Raw genomic sequence first — 17812 nt, forward strand, 5'->3', positions numbered from 1 at the left:
TGTTTATTTATAGTTGTATATTATAAAACCTCTTTGTTCACTAATAGCTTGGTTATATATCATGTTCTTCAAATAAAGCTTCACTGAATTTAATACAATTTATAGTTTCAAATTTTTGTTCATTAGATTTCAATTGAGAGCAGTCACCAAATATTACTGTAGTTTTACTGAAAAGCTACAAAATACAATGACTTGCCCAGTTAGTTTCATCAGTACAGCATCATTCTAGAGCTACCTTGACTGATTTCAGAAGTTAAACATAGTCAGCTTGTTTTTCTGTTTGAATGGGATGCCACAGGAATATTCTTGTTCTGTTTGCTAGACTGGGAAATTTAAAAACATCTGGAAAAGGGCTGTGTCTGACCTCTTCCATAATATAGCCAGAAAATCACATGGATACAATTCCATTTATTGGGAGTTGAGGTTGACTTAACGAGTCTCAGGTATATTCATATTCAAAAACTAAAACACAGATCACTGAGACTAAAAATTTATTTAAAAACTTAGCTTTTATCAGTGTCTGCTGACATCATCAAAGTTCTAGCCAGGATTGAGAATCATGTTCTTATAGTCTTTGTGACACAAGTGTTTGGCTAATGACCGTGTTACTGGTCTATTCAGCTCCCTCCCCCCTTTAGTTAATTGCTGTGTTGTTTCCGTCGCATTCGTTGACAGGTGTTTAAATTTAGGCAGCTGAATAGACCGATAACACAGTAACATGGTCATTAGCTAAATGCTTGGCATCACAAAGACTATAAGAATGTGATTCTCAATCCTGGCTAGAACTCTGACGATGTCAGCAGACGTTGACGAAAGCTAAGTTTTTAAATAAATTTTTAGTCTCAGTGATCTGTGTTTTAGTTTTTGAATATGAATATACCTGAGACTTGTATCTTCAAAACCATTATGTGTGTGTGTGTGTGTGTGTGTGTGTGTGTGTGCATGCATAAAATGTATTGACTGATTGTTTTTATTCTAGAAGTGATTAAAATATAACATGAATGTAATGTAAGAATTTTTAGCAGTAAAGATTTTTTTTAAATAACTGAGCACAGCATTACTAAACATTAGTATATGAAAAAAATCTTAAAACCTTAATCATTTATTGAAATGGTAAAAAAAATTAGCAATTGTTCTCTCTGTCCTATCATGACAGGCAACAATTATGTTCCTACATGGCATTCACTTGTCACAGAGAATAAAAGAGCATATTCTTTATGGATGCTAAAACAAAACAGGTATTTTCTCTATAATGAACCTGGCAGTAAGGAGGATATGAGCAAGAGCAGAAAAGAAATGAAGAAGGGGCAAAACAAGGTAGAAGGAACTATAAGCCTTTCAGTAATGGAATGGCTGGGTATTAATGTTCACCTGAGTTTTGCTTTCACTATTGGCATCAACAGGAGAACTGGGGGAGGAGACAAGATAAATCATGATGTCATTGAACAGGCATGAATTATGCAATTGATATCATTGTTGCTTTTATTGGATGTCTATGGTTTACACCTTGCCCTAAGCAAATCACCTTAGCAACATGTTCTGTGAACTTTCACTAGCAGAGGAAATAATAAGGGTCAAATATAGCGTGACTTTTTGTAGAAATATCAAGACTGGGTGGATTTGCTCCATTATAATGTCAGCTGCTTAAGGTAGGCCTGTATCTCAAACAGAGAGCAGACACAATTACATTATAATGTTTGGAATGTACCCAATGCAAGTGTCACAGAATCAGATGTTACATGAGCACATCTATGATAAATGCAGTCAGAATTTTGTTTCTGACTTGGCAATACCTCAAGAATCCAAAAAGTGGGGGGGCGGGGCCAGCTGCCAGGAAGAACGGGTGTGTTGGATGATTCTCTGAAGCATCTAACCCCGTTCCCGACTGTTTGACAGATCCTTTGGGGTCCCTAGTTCCCTGGAGGGGGACTGGGAACAACAAGGCACCCTGGGGAGTGGATTCAGGCGGCAGCCAGGAGCCACGAACCCAGGAGAAGCTTTGACAAGTCAAGCGGAGAAGGGGAAATGGCCGACAATGGCGGCAGTGAAGGAATGACAGCAGTCAGCTGGCCGAAGCTTAGCGGTGGAAAAGCTGGACGGTGACATGACAGCTCCAGTCAAATTCATCTGAGCAGAGATTCTGGCTAGAAGGGATCCGGTGTAAGATCGTACTGGAGGATTTCGCTTGAAACTTACTGACTTTAGTAGCCTACAAGAGGGGAGGAGGGATTTCCCTCGCTCCTGGAAAAGCGGCGAAAAGGAAGGTTTGGCTAAAAAGGCTTGCCTGCTTACTTGCTACGTTGGCTGGATTTGTGTAGAAGAGAAAGGGGGAGTCCTCCTTCTTCCCTTACTCCAGAGACTGAAATTTAGCCCTGGAAGGCACAAGGGAGATCGCTTGGAAGAAAAAGACGGAGGTAGACATTTTGGAATGAATAGACAAATTTAATACCAGAGACTATACTAGAGTGACACCTGCTGGTTAAATCGAGAATTGCTGTAAGAGTGGGAAGGGAAAAACTACTAGGGAAAGAGACTGTGTAGCAAATTTGCCCTTGCCTTGTAATGTTAAGAACTTCTTGATTCTTAGTAACAACTTTGATACTCTGGAAAACATCTTAACAATTGTAAATAAGTGGGGAGGTTGGTTTGGAAAATTGAAAAAAATGTCTAGTACTCCAAACCTTACAAGGGCTGGAATAGGGAGAAAGCAGACACTTCAAACTACATTGCTGGAACCAGGTTCTGTTAGGCAAAGATCACTAGAAGAAATGGCTCAAAAAGATAGGGCAAACCCACTTAAAGACTTGCAACAAATGCTGCAATCAATGCAAGAGTTAATGTGTAAAAACCATGAAGATCTGAAAAAAGAAATAGGTGAAATAAGGAATGATACAGGTGAACTTAAAGATAAAATTAAATCTATGGATGGGAAATTTGAATCCTTCCACCACCAACTTATGAAAAATGAACAAAAACTAGTAGAAATGGAGGAAAGGATGGATAAAGAAGAGCAGAGAGTGGATGAAATGAATGAAAGGCTAATTCAAGCCAATAAAGAATTAGAAACCACAGTTATTTCTTTGGAACTTGAGAAGGCTGCTCATTATCTACGGTTTCAAAATGTAGGAGAGATGAAAGGTGAAGACCTCCCAGTAATAATGTCAGATATTCTAGCAGGAGCGTTGGGGTCTACCAAGAGAGGAGATGGCCAATGAGATAGATGAAACCTATAGAATACACACAAATTACGCAAGACGACACAATCTTCCCAGAGAAGTGCACATTAGGTTTATTAAGAAATCAGTTAGGGATGAAATTCTTTTCAGATTCAGAGATGATACACTGGAATATCAAGGTAAACAGCTGATTGTACTTAAACAAGTGCCCAAAAGAGTGAGAGACCTACGAAGGCCTTACCAATACATAACTTCCAAACTGATAAGGAAAAATATCAATTTTAGATGGCTAACTCCGGAAGGAATTCTGGTAACATGGCAGGAGAAAAAGTTTCGCCTAGACTCAATAGAAAAAACAGAGGAATTCTACAGGGAAAACTTTGGTAGTAAGGAAGATTTAGTCGAAAGAGAAGCAAGAGAGGAAGGAGAGACACTGGTGCAAGCCATTGAAGCTAGAGGTAAAAGAGTTGAGCTTCGAGAGGACATTGATGAAGGGAAAAATGAAGGAAAGCAGGAGGAGAGTAGGTTTAAGGAAATTAAAGAGGCTAGACCGATAAGATCAACAGTGGAAAGAGGGAAGGATTTACAAACTCAAGAGTCTAGACCAGCAATAGTAACTAGATCTAAACATAGATAAGGAGGGGAAGAAATGTGTTGAATCTATATCTATCAACGTTAATGGCCTCAACTCTCCAACAAAAAGGAAGAAGTTTTTCAATAGGCTCAATAAGATGAATTTAGATATAATAATGTTACAAGAAGTCCACATTAAAAAACAACATCAATATTTATTAAATTGTCCTAAACTGGGGAATATGTTCGCAGCACTTTCGCAATATAAGAAAGGAGGTGTGGTAGTATATATTAAACAAGAAATTGTGGCTAAGCAAATTTATAAGGACGAAGATGGCAGAATTCTAATTGTGGAAGTAACTTTGAATAAAACCAAAATTCTTTTGGTTGGAATTTATGCCCCGAATGAGGGGCAAAAACATTTCTATAAGAAACTCTACAACATTATTAGCCAGTTGGAACATGATAGCATTTGCATAATGGGTGACTATAATGCAATTGTGGATAATAATCTAGATTATAAATGTGGAAAGAATAGAAAAAAAATTAGAGGAACAATATCTGATATTTTCTTAAAAATGGTAGATGAGTTTAATATACAGGATATTTGGAGAGAAAGGAATCCTGGGAAAAAACAGTTTACCTTTTATTCTGGACGTCATCAATCTTGGTCCAGAATTGATATGGTGTGGATGTCAGCTGACTTAAATTTAGAAGTAGAGGAGATTATGATTGATACAAACACCTGGGCGGATCACAATCCAATTAGAATTAGATGGAAGGGGCAAAAAAACACGAGATGGACTTTAAAAAGGGCAATCTTAAATCATAAAGAATTCAAATCAAAATTAGAAGAACAATTGGATCTGTTTTTTAAGTCAAACAAGAAGGAGGATACAAACTGCCAAAATTTATGGGATACAACCAAAGCCTACATGAGAGGCGTTGTAATTTCTTATATGGCTAGGCAACACAAAATCAAAACACAACGCCAAAGACAACTGGAAGAAGAACTACATAAAGTTGAGGATAACCTGCAAAATGAACCACAAAGATGTGATTTGAAACATCAGATTGATTTAATTAAACATAAGATGGATATTATTACAAAGGAAGATCTAGGACAGCAGATAAAACGTACTAAACAAAATTTCTTTGAAAATGCCAATAAACCAGGGAGATGGTTGGCTTATAAAATCAAAAAACACAATAATAAGCAGAGAGTTACCAACCTTTATAACGCCAAAGGTGATATGGTGTGCCAGAACGAAGGAAAAAAGCTAGTGGCATATGAGTTTTATAAGAATTTATATAAGGACGACGAAAAGAGAAATAACTATGACATAGTACAGTATTTACAACTAGTCGATTTACCCAAGGTGCCAGAAGAATTTAAAACTCTCCTAAATAAAGAGATAACATATTTAGAGCTCTCGGTCGCAATTAAGAAACAGAAGAATAATAAAACACCTGGGCCAGATGGTATACCTGCAGAAATGTATAAAATTGCACAAGAATCTTTAAGCCCAATGCTGTTGGACTTATTTAACGAGGTTTTAACCCAAGCTAAAATACCAGCTTCATGGGAAGAAGCCTTCCTCACGTTGATACTTAAAGAAAACACAGACCTGACACAAATTAAGAACTATAGACCCATTTCTCTTTTGAATTCAGATTACAAGATTTTCATGGCAATAATGGCACAAAGATTGGAAAGGTTCTTAGTGGATTTTATACATATTGATCAAAACGGCTTTCTATCTAAAAGATATATAAGAAACAATATTAGGACTGTTTTGGACATATTGGAATATTATGAAGTACATAATGAAAAGCAAATGTGTTTAATTTTTCTTGATGCCCAAAAAGCATTCGACAATGTAAAATGGGATTTTATGTTTAATCAATTATTGTATATGGACTTTGGGGAAAATTTCTTAAATATGTTTAAATCAGTTTACTCTAAGCAGGTGGCCAAAGTAATAATCAATGGAGAACTGACTGAGAGTTTCCAAATGCAAAAAGGCACAAGGCAAGGCTGCCCACTATCACCATTGTTATTTATATTATCTCTTGAGGTATTAACTAGAGCAATCCGGCAAGATGAACAGATCCAAGGTTTAGAAATCAAGAAAGAGACATTTAAAATACAAGCCTTTGCAGATGATTTAGTTTTTATAATTGAAGAACCACTACAATCAGGGATACAACTGACTGCCAAATGCGCTACGCTTAAAAGGGATAACTACGATAAGTTAATAGAACAGATTCAAAAAGACTTTGATATTTGGACTAACCTACAGCTCTCTTTTATGGGCAGAATTGCAGTGATAAAAATGAATGTGTTGCCAAAAATCTTATTTTTGTTCCAATGTATACCTATAAAATTAGACAAGAAATTTTTTTCAAAATTTGAATAAAATGATGTGTAAATTCATCTGGCAAGGAAAAAGAGCAAGGATTAAATTAAAATTACTACAGGACTTAAAGGAAAGGGGGGGATTTGGTCTTCCAGACTTGGAGAAATATTACCAGGCCGCAGCATTAGTATGGGTAAGAGATTGGATATTACTAAAAAATAGGAGACTATTGTGTCTGGAGGGCCATGACCTACAAATAGGATGGCATGCCATATTATGGGATCATAAATATAAAGTACATAAATATTTTCGAAGTCACTATATTAGGCAAGCTCTTATTGATGTATGGACAAAAATTTGGCAACCAAATTATACCCAAGTACCTAGTTGGATCTCACCGTTAGAAATATATGTACACCCAAAATTTACTCAATTAGACAAGACCATAACATATAAAAATATCTTAGATGAAAGAGGGGAATTGAAATCCAGGAAAACCATCCACGATGAAGGGATAGAATTAGAATGGTGGGCATACCTGCAACTGCAGGCAAGATATCGGAAAGACAAAAAAGAGTTAGGCATTAAACTAGAACCAATAGAATTGGATAAAATAATTTTGGGGTCGGAGGATAAAATGATTAAAAAATTATACTACTATTTGCTAGATCAGGCAACGTACGAGGAACAAGTAAAAGTGACTATGTTGAATTGGAGTAAGGATTTTGGTCTTAATTTTGATCTGCATATATGGCAAGAACTATGGGCAAGAAACAAGAAGCTTACTTTGGCCACCTCTTACAAAGAGAACCTTTACAAAATGTTTTATAGATGGCATCTCCCACCCACAAGATTGTCTAAAATGTATACTAATGTCTCCCCTAAATGTTGGAAATGTAATTTGAAAAGTGGAACTTACTATCATATGTGGTGGGAATGCACACAAGCTTGTGATTTTTGGAACAGGATTAAAATATGGTTGGAAGAAATATTAGAGCAAGCGGTAGAACCAAAACCAGAACTCTTTCTATTAGGTTTAACTACGCAAAAACATGACAAAGGCGTACTTTATTTAATGCTACACATTTTAACAGCCTCCAGGCTGGTTTTTGCTCAAAATTGAAGGAACAAGGGAACCCCAACGGAAGAAGAGATCCTGCATAAAATTCTAATATGTGCTAAGATGGACAGGCTTACAATGATTATGAAAGACAAAACGGAAAACGAATACTTCGAAATCTGGGGCAAATTTTACCGCTGGTATGAATTAAGAACTGCTCGGACTTCAAACTAATGGTAGAATTAAAAGATATACATAACTGTACATATAATTGTATATATAATTGTATTGTATAAAAGATGAGGTTTATATAGAGGTTAAGAACAATGTATAAAATTTTTGTACTATGATAGGAACTGATTGGAAAATTCATTCTGGAATGTCATGTTTGTCCATTGTTGTTTTAATTGTATTATGAATAAAAATTTATATATAAAAAAAAAAGAATCCAAAAAGTTAAACAATCTGAGTCATCCAGGCTATGATGCCAGCTGGCAAAAAAATATTACAGGGTAAGATCTCATTTATTCCTTCACATTCATTCATCTTGAGAACTTCCTGTTCTTAGGCCATCTAGACTCACTTGGATATGCAACTATATGAACATTTTAAATAAATAAATAAAATAAACAAACATAACATAGTTGTAATAAAATACTCCAGTTAGTCAGATTTTGTTTCACATTTGGAATAAAACTCACATATTTTGCATTACAGAATACTTGCTGTTCCAAGCTCAGAATGCTTAAAGTTGGGATGTTTCTGATACTCCACACAGTATAGTGACTCAATATATTAGGAGAGAGTTCAGAGCACTGTTGCTTCCTGAGCTTATTCAGCAGGACGGCTAGAAAATACTTCGCCCACAGGCTACAGTGTCTGGGAATTGTGCTGCCCCTTCCCTTTGTAGCTGTCACCAATGAAGTTCTGGCCTTTCAATCCATCAATTTAACCTCCTCAAAAGGGAGATGACTTTTTTTATCTGTACCTTCACTTATTACCTCCCCGTACCACATTAAGACTGTCAGCACAATATGTCACATTCTTTCTTGTGCCATATTTTTTCTTGTCAGATATTCAAGAGATATGGCATTAATCTGACAATATAATATACACTATATACTCCTGATTCAGAAATTTGTGGCAAAGTTGCTTGCATTTCAACAGTGGGAATCTATATACAGTATGCTGTCTAGAACCTACTGAATAAATATTTCCGAGTAGCTTCAAGCCGCATACTAAAGTTTGTAGTATAGAAATATTTGCAAGACCACAAATCCCCAATTTCAATATTTGGAAGCAAATAGCTTCCAAATATTTAGCATTCAACATATTTATAATTGCATATGCAATGTAATATAAAACAAATTTATAATTGTATATGTAATGTGAATACAGAATAGTAGAAATAAAATAGTCTGAGAATGTATGTCCTTTCTTGAACAACTGTGTTATTTTTTTAAAAAAAGCAAAACAAGATATATAATCCAAGATCTCTGCAAACAACTGGTTGAAATGGAATAGAATTCCACTACATGTGGATCTAGAAAAATCCATTGAGGAACAAAAACTTATGACCATTTTACCAAACTCAAGAAATAGAATTAAAGAGAAAAATATCAATGTAAATGTAAGCAGCATGCTGCAACAAAAATACTCAGCTTTATGAACTGATTGGAGGATTGGACCTGCCTTCTCTATGCTTACCTACAGAATGCCAACATGTGACTAATCCTGTTACAGAAAATTATAATAATAGCAGTTAACATGTTGTTTTACTGCTCATATTAGTGGTTGCAAAAGCTTTTTTTTTTCCCCTCTCCAGGCATATCTACATGAACTGTTTTCAGGGTTTTTCCCCCATTCTTTCTAAAGAACTGTTTTCCATTAGATAAACTTTTATGAACAGCAGTCTACACATTTGATCTCACCGAGTCATTTTATTAATTAAGCTTTTTGATGGATAATAATGTTTATATTCATTTTCTCTCTTCAAAACAGAAGAGGGAAAATAACGTAGGATTCTGAACTCTTTATTGAAAATTTAAGGATCAGAGAGAGTTTAGTTTATTTTAGATACTGAACATTGGTACAAAAATATGAAGGTTGCATAAAATGCTGTCATGTTTTGGAAAATACAAATTTACGTGTGCTCATTTTGTAAGAGAAGTAACCCCAGGAACTTTATAGACATTAATTAGGATATACAGTATGTTTGCTAATTAAATCTGGCTGACCTATACAATTCTAACCTTTTATGAAGATTGCATCCTTGAGCACAGAATTACTTGAGACTTACATTTGAAAAAATATATCTAGTGTTGACTGGAAAATATACATAAATTTGCTTAATCTTGCCTTTTATATCCCACTTTTTAAGATAGAAATATTTCTAAACCAAATTATTTGCAAGCCTGTGGGATCTAAAACCAAACTAGAAGATTATAATACAAAGAGAAGTAGAATTTTGGAAGTCAAACTAAATGTTGCTTAGCTAAATAAATTTTCCAAGGAAAGTAAAGTGCTGAACTGATTGAACTACAAATCAATTAGACACTTGAAAATACAACTAAAGGAGAAAATAGTGGTGGGGCAAGTAAACAGCCCCCCTTTTTAAAGGCACTTATTCAAAATAAAATAAACTGCTCACTCAGCTTTATAACACTTAGACATAATATAGATTTTTTGGGGGGGAGGGAACTAGGAAAATTAATATCTCAACAAACTGCAACCTATGATCCCGTTGTTTAATCAGATATGCCATTGTATTCACCTCATTATATTGCCATCCTGATCTTATTAGCTGTTAGCACTTCACAGTAGACCAGACTCATGCCATGAACATCAGTACTACAGTATTTTCATTCTAACGCTATAGCAACAGAATATTGAAAATCTGGTGTTCTCCACCCCACCCTTTATCCTTGTGTAAACCAGGGAGGGGCTTGTCTGAGACATTTATTCAAACTACTTTTTTAGCTGGCATTCAGGCACTTTTAATCTGATGATTGCCTTGATAGCACCTCTTCATCCTGTCCTTCAAGGCATTCACTATGTCATTTACACTAATGCACATTTTTCCATAATGAAATGAAATTGTTTGATATATTTAAGTATATTATTTATTATAATTTACACAAATCTATAAAGAGAATGTAAAATGTTTAGATTTGTCTTCACCTGATCAATAAACCAATTTGTGTCTAGAGTTTCAACAAACTTGAAATAATTCTCTTGTAATAACCTGTGATCAAAATATTTGGAAAAATCACCAATTCCTACATGAACCTCTGTTAGAAAAATAGAATTAGGAGGCTCATAAAGGTAACTGTCACTCAGAGACTTATATTCATGAATTAAAGAAAAAAATGATGAAAGAAAAAATAATTTTAACTAAGATTAATATTGATGAAACTGTTATGATCAAATATATTGAAAAGTCAGTTATCAAAAAAAGCAATGTTCAATATAGGTAATTATTAATACTGTACATCTATAACTGTCCACAAAAAAGCAATAAAACAAATCAAATTAGGAGAAGGATCAGCTCTAGTTGGGTTGATGGCTCAATATTACAAAGAACTTTAAGAGGAACTGTTAGAACTATTGACAAATAAAATGAATGAAATTAGACAAAGACAATACCACCAACATGGGAATAGACACATATAACTATTTATACAGGAGGAAATGAGAAATCACAGTAACATGAACTATTATTTCTGCTAAAAGCGTATTACAACATTTATACAATAATAGTTGAAGTTGATTGAAGAAATGTGTTTCAGATATATTATTTAAGATTTAATCTTCAGTTTGATTCATAGTCTGGGACTGCTAAAAACCTAACAGTCCAAGTCCTAATCAAGCACCTAAGAGCTGTTAAGGTAACATCTGAATATATAGGTAGTTCTGAGTATACTATTGGTACAACCATTGATTTCTTCTTTCAGAATTGTTCAAATTAAATTTGCAAATCACAATATTTTGTTATTTTTTTTCTAGCTATTTCTCTTCAATTCATGCATCACCTGGTATTTTTTCTTTTCCACAATAGTGATGTCAGGCATGTTGTGGGCCAGATGTTTGGTCTGTTTGGATCTGAAAGTTGCCCAGGATCTTCAACCTGTTCATTTTCAAGAATTTTATCAACTTGGTGTTCCCAGTGATTTTTACTGCATTCAGACCCAAACTTTTAGCAAAGCTTCCAATGTATGATTTTGGCAACTCGATCATGACATTGTAGATAATCAGTCTGTGAAACTTTGCTGCAGACACTGATAAAGTGATCCACTTTTTTGTCTTTCTCATTGCATTATTATTAATTATTATTACACTATGATTACTATTACTATTATGTTATTATTAAACTTACTTTTCTGCTCATTTTGTATTGAAACAACTGTGGGCAGTTCACAGATATAATAAATATTGATCAAAGAGGCTACATTCCAAAAGAAATATCAAGGCAAAAAGTAAGTTTATTATCAGTATAATAGAAAGCATACACAAAAAAGGAAGAAAGATTTCTTGACACAGAAAAAGCCTTTAACAATCTGAAATAGCAATCCTGCTGCTGCACTGAGAATTCAACTTCGGTGATTCACTTAACAACTGTGGCAAGAAAAGTCGTAAAATGGGGCAAAACTCAACAATTGAAGAAACGGAAGAAACCTGGTGATGGCGAGCAGCTTAAATTGCTAATATGGACTAAAATAACTCTAGTGGGTGTTGAAGATAAAAATTTCAGGGAAGAGAAATCTTACTTAACTAGTGATCTTACAATAGTTAAGTAATGTTTGCACTGGTGAAGATTTAATAATTCATGAGTGATCCTAAATCTATCTTAAATTTAGTGAATCCTAAAGCATCCAAGGGCATGAACTAAAGAAGAAGATCACCCACTGGAACCTTATTTACTTATCACAGAGGATCCTTGTTGGAATTATACATGAGAGAAGAAAGGGCAACAAATTATTTTATTTGTCAGTGATCACCAGCTGATCAAGACCAATCACCAGTTCACAGGAAGGAAGGAAGGAAGGAAGGAAGGAAGGAAGGAAGGAAGGAAGAAAGGAAGGAAGGAAGGAAGAAAGAAAGAAAGAAAGAAAGAAAGAAAGAAAGAAAGAAAGAAAGAAAGAAAGAAAGAAAGAAAACCGTATAGTTAATATCTGTGAGTCTTCTTTAGCTCTAGAAATAAGATTTCCATGGAGAGGAATGGAATTAGTGCATGCATATGATAAAATAACATAGTAATCTTCCCCCTCCCTCTGTGTGTGTGAGAGAGAGAGGGGGGAGGGAGGGAGAGAAAGAACATATAAAGGATATTTAAAAATTAACTATTTAAATAATATTTCCATGTAAACCAAAAAATATAAAGAGAGCACTTCTTTCCATAATACTTTCACAACCCTGACAATGTGTTCAGAAAGTGGGAGACATTCCCTGATCAACACAACAAATGAGGTGTATTGTTCAGTGTCAGTACAGGTTATCACAGCAATTTGTCCTTTTGTTTGAGAGGTATTTGCTCTCAGTCTCCAACTTTTTATTTGTTCATTGTTTTTCTTATTACACTTGCCATGTCATTTTAGAACTGAAGTATCTGTAAGACTGTTCTATTACAACTGAGATTTACAGGACAAAAAGTTAATTTTCCTGTCGGAATAACAGCAATCATGTCATGCAGCAAGAAAAAAAAAAATCCCTGGACCTACAGATAATAAGTCTGCAGAAAATCTCTTGGGTCATCCAGTAAATGTACTCAGTATTTCAAAGGTTCTTCTAAGAAAAGATAATACTGCACCCTTAACAAATCTGGTGGAGTGTCCTCTTTGTTAACTCTGTGACAAATAAAATATAGACATTTCCAGGACTTTTACAGCCCTCTATACTTTTATGAAACTTTTGGAATTATTATCTAGGAAACAGGAAGCATAAATGGCATCATTAAAAGGCAATAGAAATAGAAAATCATGACCATCGCAAGCTAAAGAGACAAATGTTGCTTAATCACATAATGGTGATGAGAGTTGGACACCCCCTCCCCAGCCCAACTAGGAAATAATCTAGGAACACCCCAACTAAACTGGGTCAACAGCAGCCTGAGGCTAAAACAGCAAACACTTGACACACACAATGAGGAACCAGCTAGCAGCAATCAGGACACAACAATAAAAGTAATTAACACCTTTTAGGCAAGAAAAAGGAACTAACAATAGTCACAAACCAGCAAATCAAGAAAGACAAATTTTAACTCACCAATTAGAAATGGTAAGTTTGTTACCAATCAGAAATGACAAGTTTGGAAACCACAAAAGGGTATAAAAACCCCTGTTTAAAGATCACTCTGTCTAGCTAGCCGGGGACTCGAGCTGAATTGTCACTCAACGCTGATCCTCGAAATTAAACCTCTTTCTGGTAGCTGGCTTCACGATCTATTTCTTCTGCGCCGCACTGTCAAGGGGAATCCCGGCTGGAAGGACCGAACGGGATTCCCCTTCCCAACAATCTGGCAACCCATGAAGGGACTTCCAGCTCACCCAGCCACCGGACCGGGCCCGGAAGAGTCATCACCCAGCCGGCAGCAGACACTTTGATCCGTGGGGAAGCCTCCTCGGACCCTGCCCGGTCGGCATCGGGTAATAAAGGGAGTTTTTGAGTCTTAAGCTCGAACAGCTACCAGGAAAGAGGGTAAGTGCCACCAAATTTAAATCTATTAGGTTAAAGGGTCTGGGGGAACGAAAGGAAGAATGCATGAGTGTGTGTGTGAGGCATCATCCTCTTAGAATCAGCTGGAGCTCGCTCCCTCCGTGTGCCCTCTAGCCGCACCCCGACCTGCTGCTAGCTCCAGTGGAGCCATGACCGACGGAATTCGGGAAAGCAAGGGGGGGCACCGGAGTGTGAGACCTTCTGGTGAGAGAGGAGGACCGAGCAGGCAAAGAAAGAGAGAGAAAACTCTATTCTGGGCAAGTTAGGACCCCTTCCATTAGTAAAAAACTTAAGCAGTAGCCCCCCCCCCAAAAAAAGGGAGCGACCGCCTACCTCTGAGAGCAGGTGGAGGTGCCCATGGACACTGGAGGTCGAGGTGTCCGTAAACGGTGGGGTAAAGCCGGCCGGTGGAAGAGTAGCCCGTACCTTCTGAGGGAAACTGGAAGGTCTCTGCAGACCCCTTTTGGTCTGAAAACGTGGAGGATCCCTCGAAGGAGCCCACGAACTCCGAGAGGGATCCAGAGAAGCTCCGTGAGTCCCCTTTTTTCCGGACTCACAAAATCGTGGTGGTAGGAAGAAGTCTCACAAGGAGGCTTCCGATGTGTAGTGCCCTTTAGCGGTCAGGAAATCCCGTTATAGAAACATGGGAGGTTCCAATTCAAGGGCAGACGTAGGTTTCCCGGTTGAAAGCTTGCTCGGGGCCTGGGACAGGAATCATCTTCCTGTCCAGGCCGGGATGAAGAAGAAACGATTAAAGGAATTATGTAAGAAATGGGCTTTGCTTAAAGATGAAAATGGAAGACAAATTTGGCCCGATGGTGGTACTCTAGAAATCAACACACAAAAGCACTTAGGTCAAGGATAGAACCAACCCAACTACCCTACTGGTATTGCTGGGCTGAACTATCCAGACAGAGAAACCCGGTTCAAGTTACCTTGAACCCCCAGTCTCCCTTAGATCACCCTGAACCAACCTTCATGGCCCCCTTGTTGAACAGGCCCATACCCGGGCAACCGAAGGGCCAGACAGGACACCTTTTAACCCACACCCCTTTCTCCCCGTCCGATTTGGTTGTTTGGAAAAAGGATACTGCCACCTTTCGTGCGGATCCTCAAACCGTTATAGAGACCATAAAGTCTATTGTAGACACTCACAATTGGATTTTGCTGCTTCTGGTCTTTCCTAGACGCAGAAAGGATCTGTTTAATTGGCAGAACCTGGAAAGCATGGGGGTTGGCCAGAGCACAGAACCTTTTGTTAGGGAAAAGGGAGAGAATGTGTGAAAATGAAATGGAATGAGTGAATGAAAGAATTGGATTTGGGCAACTAGCTGGTAAGGCCCTGTAAGCAATGCAAAGTTAGGAAAGAAGTCTCACAAGGAGACTTCGACTGTGTAGTGTATGAAAGAAAGACTTTGCTGGAAGGACCGAACGGGGGAGTTCCTCCCAACAATGGTTTAAATGATTTAAATAGTTTGATGTTTTTAAATGTATAAATTAAATATATCAGCAATGTTTAATACAATATTTAATAGGATTTTAAAACCATTGCCAACATTATTAAATATAATGTTAAATATAATACACTTGGAATACTGCATCCAGTTTTAGTCACCACGATGTAAAAAAGATGTTGAGACTCTAGAAGGAGTACAGAGAAGAGCAACAAAGATGATTAGGGGACTGGAGGCTAAAATATATAAGGAATTGGGTATGTCTAGTTTAATGAAGAGAAGGACAACGGGGGATAAGATAGCAGTGTTCCAATATCTCAGGGGCTGTCACAGAGAAGAGGGAGTCAAGCTATTTTCCAAGGCGCCTGAAGGCAGGACAAGGAGTAATGGGTGGAAACTAATCAAGGAGAGAAGCAACCTAGAACTAAGGAGAAACTTCCTGACAGTTAGAACAATTAACCAGTGGAACAACCTGCCATCAGAAGTGGTGAATGCTCCAACACTGGAAGTTTTTAAGAAGCAACTGGACAGCCATTTGTCCGAAATGGTATAGGGTTACTTGCCTGAGCAGGGGGTTGAACTTGATGGTCCCTTCCAACTTTATTAATAAGGTAGAATTCCTAATATATTCAAATAAGTTTATGGGGAATTTTAACCTGAAACATATTTGGTAATGTTTAGCTCGGAAAAGCTGACATGTAAGACTGGTGCTTAAATGTTAATTAACATGAAATAAGCCATATATTGATATAAAGTCTACAGTGTACCCTCCCCAAAATATCATTATGCACCACATACTACAATATCGTTGTTGACTTGCCATCTTTTCTGTACCTGCAAAATATAGGTATAGTAAAATTAATTAGATCAGATCATTTCAAGTATTTTTTATTAACACTCAGTCTTTTGGCCAGCTTCCACAGCCTAACTGAGCACACAAAGGTCACTAGAAAGAAATATATTACATTATAATATGTACTATATACCAGAAGTTCCCAGGTTATGCATCTCTGACTCATGAACAACCCCTAAATACAAACAAACTGCCGGCAGTACTGAAAATGGCAGACAGCCAGTGGCAATGGGATTAGACACAAAAAGAGAAAGGCAGATGCATGCTGGGGAGGAAAGTCTTTCTGTAATGGAGTGAAACACTGCATTTCTCACTGCAAGCAGGGAAGACTTCTCTCTTTGCACATCTTCTGTCCTGTTTTCAGTAGTTCATAGTAAAAAAAACCAAAACATATTTGGTTAAATAATCTGTTCCAGCTTGAATACAGATTTGGCTGAAGAACAGATTTAGGAACAGAACTCATTCTAGGTACTTGATGTATTTAGATCTTCTTCCTAAAATCTGGTTAATATATTAAAAGTTTCAGCAGGCCAGGAAAAAATATATTGTTTCAGACCAATTTGGAAGACTTAAAGCAATGTTTTTCAAATTTGGCAATTTGGTCAACACATCTTAAAGCTGACAGGTAGGAAAAATTGGCCTAAAGATCTTCTTGGCTTAAAAATCAGCTTTGAATAAAAAGGAAAAAATGTCACCTGAATAATATAAAATCTAATGAGTCCTGATCTGATTGTACCATATCTTTTTTGGGGGGAAAGGGGTTGTATGCCATGGATGTTGATGAGATGCTTTTTTTAAATATAACAATGAGTTTACTATTATACAGTAAAACCAATATGGGTAAGAAATATTATAAACACACAAATGCTTGTATTATTATAATAGACCTAGACAATCAGTAACCCACTCAGTCATCATTTCAGAGGTATTTCCTTTCTTATACAGAGAAACAGAATGACTACAGGTGGGTAAAAAAGCAGTAGGGGCAGAAGTGATTTCAGTTTTCCTGCTGGCTTCCTCCTTGAGTTTCCTTGTGGGAAGCTGTCAGGAAGCACCAGAAATCTTTCTTTCTTTCTTTCTTTCTTTCTTTCTTTCTTTCTTTCTTTCTTTCTTCCTTCCTTCCTTCCTTCCTTCCTTCCTTCCTTCCTTCCTTCCTTCCTTCCTTCCTTCCTTCCTCCCTCCCTCCCTCCCTTCCTTCCTGCATTCATTCCTTCACTCCTCTCTTCCAAAATGACAACAGATGAGAACATTGATTTTATACAAGCTTGTGCTGGAGTAATAAGCTTCAGGTTTGTAGAAGAAGGGAGAAACAGCCAAGATTATGAAAAGGTTACTCCATCTTAAAGATGTTTCCTGATTGATACAGTTCTGCTATTTGAAGACATGAAACTGCCATACAGCTAGAGGCTCAGTACTGCCTCCTGAGGTATTTTTAACAATTCTAGGGGGGAAAAAATCAGAAGTCACACAATTACTGTTAATTGTTTAAAGCCCTATGAAATAGCCATATTTCACTAATAAGAGGTAAATGAATAATTTATCAAATATAAGACTGAAGAAAAAGAAGACATTAAAATCTTATTGATAGATATGCTTTATGCTTGGAAAAGCTATTATAAATTATC

This window comes from Crotalus tigris, unplaced genomic scaffold, assembly GCF_016545835.1.
Source record: "Crotalus tigris isolate CLP2741 ecotype Arizona unplaced genomic scaffold, ASM1654583v1 scf7180000019301.709862, whole genome shotgun sequence".
NCBI classification, from domain to species: Eukaryota; Metazoa; Chordata; class Lepidosauria; order Squamata; family Viperidae; genus Crotalus; species Crotalus tigris.